Consider the following 7,208-nt stretch of genomic DNA (forward strand, 5'->3'; position numbering starts at 1 on the left):
GATACACACCTGAAGGGTCTCACGACTCAGGGTCTGCCAGGCGGTACGGAATAGCCTTATCCTGGCAATAGCTCACTCCCCCAGGGCCCTGGAAACCTTGTTTCCAAAAAGCCTTGGAGGTTTGTTCTATCCCGAAGCCCCTCCAACTTAAAAGTCTGTAACTCGTCACCCCTCATAACCCCAGCGCAGCCCTTTCTACCCACAGGTCCCATCTTCATGCTTTAATGAAACCGTCTTTGTGCACCAAAAACGTCTCAAGAATTATTCCTTGGCTCTTTGCGCTGAACCCCAACATTCCCACACCAGTATTCACCGGTGCCTTTTTAATTTTTTTTTATTTTTCTAAAGATTTTATTTATTTGACAGACAGAGATCACAAGTAGGCAGAGAGAGAGGAGGAAGCAGGCTCCCCGCTGAGCAGAGAGCCCGGTGTGGGGCTCGATCCCAGGACCCTGGGATCATAACCTGAGCCGAAGGCAGAGGCTTAACCCAGTGAGCCACCCAGGCGCCCCGGGGATTTTTTAAAAAAGATTTTATTTATTTATTGGGTGGGTGGGTGGCTCAGTCCTTAAGCGTCTGCCTCCGGCTTAGGTCATGACCCCAGGGTCCTGGGATCGAACCCCATGTCGGACTCCCTACTTAGCAGGGAACCTGCTTCTTCCTCTCCCACTCCCTCTGTGTTCCCTCTTTCACGGTCTCTTTCTCTCTGTCAAATTAAGAAATAAAATCATTAAAACTTTATTTGTTTATTTGAGGAAGAGCACAAACAGGAGAAGGGATGGAGGGAGAGCGAGAAGCAGGTCTCCCGCTGAGCAGGGAGCCCGACCCCAGGACCCTGAGATCATGACCTGAGCCGAAGGCAGACGATTCCCCCACTGAGCCAGCCAGGCGCCCCACATGACTGGCTGCATCTTATGGTCCCCGTTCTCTGCTGTTCACCACATGCCCTGCAGGGAGAGCACGAGGTTCTGCCGCCCCAATTTCTACCGAGTGACTCACTGGCCCACCAAGCAAGTCAGTGGTTTTCCTCCACAAATTTTGCATCATTTTTTTCCACCCCAAGTAAAGTTGTGCAATATTGGTTAGAATTTGATTGCACCATATCCCCTAAGCAGAATCCAGCCCGGCTTCTCTCTTGGTTTTTCCTTGCCCCTGAATCAACTGCGAGAAATGACTCTGACCTGTGACACAGCTATGCTCACAAACCAGAGGTTCGGATCCTCTAAAGACTCTTATTTTTTATTTTATTTTTATTTTTTTTAAAGATTTTATTTATTTATTTGACAGAGAGAGATCACAACTAGGCAGAGAGGCAGGCAGAGAGAGAGAGGGTAGCAGGCTCCCCGCTGAGCAGAGAGCTTGATGCGGGACTCGATCCCAGGACCCTGGGATCATGACCTGAGCCGAAGGCAGTGGCTTAACCCACTGAGCCACCTAGGCGCCCAAAACTCTTCTTTTTAAAGGGCACTTAGGGGACTCAGCTGTTAAGCTTCCAACTCTTGATTTTGGCTCAGGTCATGATCTCAGGGTCGCAAGATCGAGCCCCACGTCAGGCTCCGCACTCAGTTCAGAGTCCTGGTGTCCCTCGCCCTCTGCCCCACCCCCCCAAAACCAACAAACAAGAGTCTTCGCTCAATCTTCAAGCTTCCTGGGTTGGACTTGAGTTCACCTGCCGTTGGGGCCGCATCGGCCTCAGACCTGCGTGCATCGTCTGCGTTCTGCCTTCCTGGCGGTCTCTACTGTAACCCAGAATAGAGATGGGAAAGCCAGACTTCAGCTCCCAGAGAGCCCTAGGGACGTTTCCCCTGCCAGGAAGAAAATATTTAAGCGGAATAATGGTGCATCAAGCATCCAGAATGGTTTAGGATCCTCTCACTCCCAAGGCAGAAAGCGGTAATTGTCTCGTGGGTTCACGTTCTGCTTGAATAAAGCTCGAAGCATCAAGAATAGGGGACCATCTGGTAATCACAGTTAGTTCTGGGCTAATGTGCAGGGTTTACAGAGGATTGTGGTCCGAAGACGGAGGACATTTCAAAACTGTCATCCTGGGGACAGCGGAGGGCACCGTGCCCGGAATGAAGGGTGACCTGCGGTTCTGGGCACACTCAGCGGGACTGTTTAGCGCTCAGTGTCCCAGTGCTCGGCCGTCCCATATGGTAGCTGCTAGCCGCAGGTGCCTGTTGGAGTTGGTTAACATTTATTATTTTTTATTTTTTTATTTATTTGGGAAAGAGAGACACAGATAGTGACAGAGAGCACGAGCAGACAGGAGATGGAGCAGCAGACCCCCTGCTGAGCAGGGAGCCCAACAAGGGGCTCGATCCCGGGACCCCAGATCATGATCTGAGCTGAAGGCAGATGCCTAACTGACTGAGCCCCCCAGGAGCCCCAAGTTGGTTAACATTTAAAGTTCAGCCCCCCACTTGCACCAGCCACGTTTCGTGTCTGCGACAGTCGCATGTGGCTAGTGGCTGCCATGTTGGAGAGCGCAGATGAGCTTTTCCACCGTCACAGAAGGTTCTCATAGACAGCACTGTTGAAATCCCAGCTCCCGTAAACGTGACCGCTGAAAATGTAATCAGAATATGCCACCGTGCCCCCAGGGGCCCCTGGGTGACACAGTCAGTTAACTGTCCAACTCTGGGTTTCAACTCAGGTCATGACCTCAGGGTTCTGGGATCGAGTCCTGCGTGGGGCTCCGTGCTCAGCTCCGAGTCTGTTCCAGATTCTTTCTCCCTTTCCCTCTGCCCCTCCCACTTCTACTTGGTCACTCTCCAAAACAAATCTTAAAAAAAAAAAAAAAGAACATTCCACCCCAAATACACCACTTTGGCGTCAAGATTATCTTGAACTGAAGACAAGGGAGCAGCAGACACAGGGGGAGCTCTGGGCCCTCCACCTTCGAGCAGGGAGTGAGTCTGCCTCGGGACGGGGTGCCCCTCTCTGCGACCGGGAAGGCAGGGATGACCATTATCACTAGAGAGCGCGATGTTGCCGGGTCGCCTCTGCATGGACAGCCTCAGTGAACAGCCCTTGGCTTCCATCAATAGCCCCAGTGTCGCCCCGACTCCTAAACCCCATTTCCTTGGTCTGGTCACTTCTCCACGACTTACTGCCTTTTGCTGTGATGTCACATACGCCCCATCCCCTCACTGGACCACTTCTCCGGGTCGTTTCTTTCCTGGGAGGCCTCCGCTCACGGGAAAAAATCAAAACCCCAAGTGAAACATGTCTTCCTTTTCTCCTGTTCATTTGTCTTTCGCCCGTCTGATTCGAGACCCCTACTCTGAGAGGGCAGAGGGAGACTGCTTCCTCCAGTCCACCAAGGATCGCAGACACGGGCTGCTCCGGCAGAGCGGCTGGGCCCCCGACGGCGGTGGGCCTGCCCGTCCCAGGCACAGAGGATCTCCCTGGGATGAAGTCGGGCTCGCTTCCAGTCAGGCGACATCACCTGGCCGCCCTTCCGGTGGATTTCTCTAATTTTATTTTGGAGAAAAACTTCCATTAAAGAAAGAGGACGGTATTTTACAATTTAAAAATGAGGGAGAGATTGGTGTATCATTTGGGACTTGCTGTATATAAACTGATTACTTTGAACCCCCAAGTACAATATTGCTCCTCTTAGAGGATTTTAAAATGGTATTTTGAAAAGTAACACGAAGTATGGGGGGCCTGGGTGGCTCAGCTGGTCAAGCACCTGCCTTCGACTCTTGTCATGATCCCAGGGTCTTGGGAACGAGTCCTGAGTCAGCTCCCTGCTCAGCGGGGAGCCTGCTTCTCCCTCTCTCTCTCCCTCTGTCAAATAACTAAATAAAATAAATAATTAAGAAAATACAAGTAACATGAAATAAAAGATAAAATACAAGCAAGTGTATTACTAGATCAAATACATGTTTCTATTGCTGACAGAAACATTAAAGGTTATCTCATCTAATTTCATCTTTTGGTGATAAAAATCTCTGTGTCCCAAAAAGTTTATTTTAGGGGACTCCCCCAAATGCTCAAGGCTATCACCAAGGATGCAAAGTCTTTTTTGTGTTTTTTTTTTAAGATTTTGTTTATTTGACAGAGACACAGCAAGAGGGAACACAAGCAAAGGGAGTAGAAGAGAAGCAGGCGTCCTGCCGAGCAGGGAGCCCGATGTGGGGCTCGATCCCAGGACCCCGGGATCATGACAGGATCCGAATGCAGAGGCATAACAGCTGAGCCCCCCAGGCGCCCCTATGCTTCTGCATTTCCAATAAGCCCCCAGAGAGACCAAAACTACCTGAGTCTGACTGGTTTTTCCTTAAGTCTAAAATTAAAGATTTGTTGATCCTGGAAGTAAAATTTCATTTTTTCCTTCTGGCCACATCCCTTAATCGTACTGCTCTCGGCAAAGCTAAAAATAACAGATAAGGTGTCACAAGAGTTCTCAAAAGGAAGTAGGGTCTCCAATTACCAATGGGTGTGCTACACAGCAGCTCCTACTGAGGTCATTAAATTAACAGGAATGTCAATCCCTGGTCAGTGTTCTCAGCCCCTCCTGCGGACTACGAAAGTGCAGGTTTTTGCAGCTTTAATGATCTTTTCTCAGATTCTGTGGGGGAACAAAAAGGCACACACGAGTCCTGGAATATTACGCAACGTGCTGTTTCACCTTAGAACCGTGGAGGGTCTGGGTTCTGACTGTTCTCAGATCTATTTCCGGGCCTGACTGATGAGGACAGCAGCCTGCAGGCCAAGAGCAGGGGGAGGCCAGTTGGAAGGTGAAGGTTACCCTTGGCGGCTGCCATAGGGATGGGTCAAATGTGTTCCAGTTCAGAGGTGAGGTGTGTGGCCTCGGATGACGCAGGCCGGTGTCCAGGGAGCCCGCAATCTTCTACTCACTTCCTCCACACCTCCCGGCCGGGGCAGTGCCAATGCCACAGGGCCACAGCTGAGTAAGGAAGGTTCCCCTTAATTGATCTGTTTGACTTCTCTAAGTCTGCACAGATCTCCCCTCCGTGGCGAGAAGGAACTCACTTCCTGCGTTCTCTGGGAAGGGTTAACACTGTGAGGATCCGAGATGATGGTTCTGAGGCTGGGGTCCCTGGATGAGCCATTGAAATGTAAATATTTAACTATGTTTGCATTTAAAGTATCAAAAAGGGGGACGCCTGGGTGGCTCAGCTGGTTAAGCAGCTGCCTTCGGCTCAGGTCATGATCCCAGCGTCCTGGTCGGGCTTCTTGCTCGGCAGGGAGCCTGCTTCTCCCTCTGTCTCTGCCTGCCACTCTGCCTGCCTGTGCTCGCTTCTGCTCCCTCTCTGACAAATAAATAAAATCTTAAAAAAAAAATAAAGTATCAAAAAGGGTAACATAATAAATAAGATGTAAATAAAATGAAATAAAAATTCATAACTTCATATTGGTAACACGTAACTTGGTGTTTAATAAATACATTTTAAAATTCTGAACAAAGTAAGTTAAATAAGAATTCATAAATTTTTGCTGAGTCAAATAAAAATTCAGGAGTCATACTGGTATTAAATAACCTGGTGGCTACCCAGAAGGTTCATGAAGTTAATTTCACCAAAAAACTGACACCTGCTTATATAGAAGATCCCAGGGAAACTCAAAGCATTTGCTAGAACTAGTGACAAGTGAATTCGGCCTGATCAAAAGACACAGGGTCCCAATACGGAAATCAATAGTGTTTCCATGTATGCACAATGAGCAGTTAAAGATTAAAATTAAGAAAATAACATTTATAGTAGCAGCAAAAGCCTGACTGGGGTGTCTTGACAGGTACGTTCTAAATCACAAATGTGGTGGTGACCGAGGTAGGACATGCTGGGGTCCAGGAGCAGAGTCAAGAAGGAATTCTTGAGACATCTTCGGTGCAGAAAGGCGGCTTCACTGGAGGGCAGCGACTGACCAGCCCTGTGGGTAGAGAGGGCTGCACCGGGGTTGGGACCGGTGATTGGATTTCCTGCTTCTAAGGTGGGAGGGGTTAGAGATGGCACAAGCCTCCAGGGTATTTTGGAAAGACAGTTTTCCAGGGCCCTGAGCAGGCTCGCTGTTGTTGGGAAAAGGCTATTCAGCCCTGTTTAGTGACCCGCAGTCCTGACACTTCAGCTGTGTACAGGTAGGCCACTTGCTGGACGTCTACAAGCCTGATCTTGGCGGGTAGAGGTAAGTTTCCAAAGGAATCTCTGTATATTTCAGGTAGACTCACAGGATCCTGGGGGTTGGGCTAAGATGACCTTTGGCCCTTAGGAAAGTGCCAACATCGGGGCAGCTGAGCTCCTAGAGGAAGGTCCCTCTGTCTGTTTCTAGAACCTGTCAAGGGGCTGCAAGCAGTAAGGAAACTTAATTTTTTCTTTTGCCCGTTTCCCACATGAGCGATGACATGATTACATACGTTTGTTCAAACTCATGGAATGTGCACCTCCAATCAGTGAAACTTCTTGTTACGTAGGTGTGCCTCCTAGCTCCTATGCTAACCTCTACAGCCATGGTGACGGAGACGAGGACAAACGGGTAACTGAGCGGGTAAGTCAAGCAGTGCGAAGTGCTAAGGCAGGAAGCAGGCAAGAAGGGGTGTGGACCTCACACAGAACGGCCGGGAACGGCTCGGCACAGATGGAACTGCTACCTGCAGGCCCGCGTCAGTGTCTCGACGAGAAAGGGCCAGCAGAGGGGACAGCAGGAGCATGCTGGCGGCACAGACCGAGCACAAAGAAGTCGGTGTAGCTGGGAGAGAGGGAGCAAGGACACTGGCAGGGGAGTGAAGTGCGAGGAGCACAGGGCTGGAAGGCCCAAAGAAAGGAACTTTGGATTTTGCTGAACGTGGGAACCCACCGGACGGTCTGAGATGAGGGAGGAGAAGGCAAGCTGAGGACAAAGCACAAGCTGACACCCCACAAGGCCCCCACACCCGGGTGGAACATGTGTGACATTCCTCAGGCACTCCTGGCTGCCCTTAGCGGAGAGGAAAAAAACCAAATGGTTAATTCATAGAGATGACAGCCCTGCAAGACAGGACGCTCCCCTGGTTTACACATGTCTTAGCGAGTCACAAAAATAAGCATCCTTGGGGCGCCTGGGTGGCTCCGTTGGTTAAGCAGCTGCCTTCGGCTCAGTCATGATTCTAGGGTCCTGATCGAGTCCCGTGGGCCCTCTGCTCAGGGGGGAACCCGTTTCCCCCCCCTCTCTGCCGGCCGCTCTGCCTACTTGTGACCTCTCTC

This window comes from Mustela nivalis, assembly GCF_964662115.1.
Source record: "Mustela nivalis genome assembly, chromosome: 15".
Classification (NCBI taxonomy): Eukaryota; Metazoa; Chordata; class Mammalia; order Carnivora; family Mustelidae; genus Mustela; species Mustela nivalis.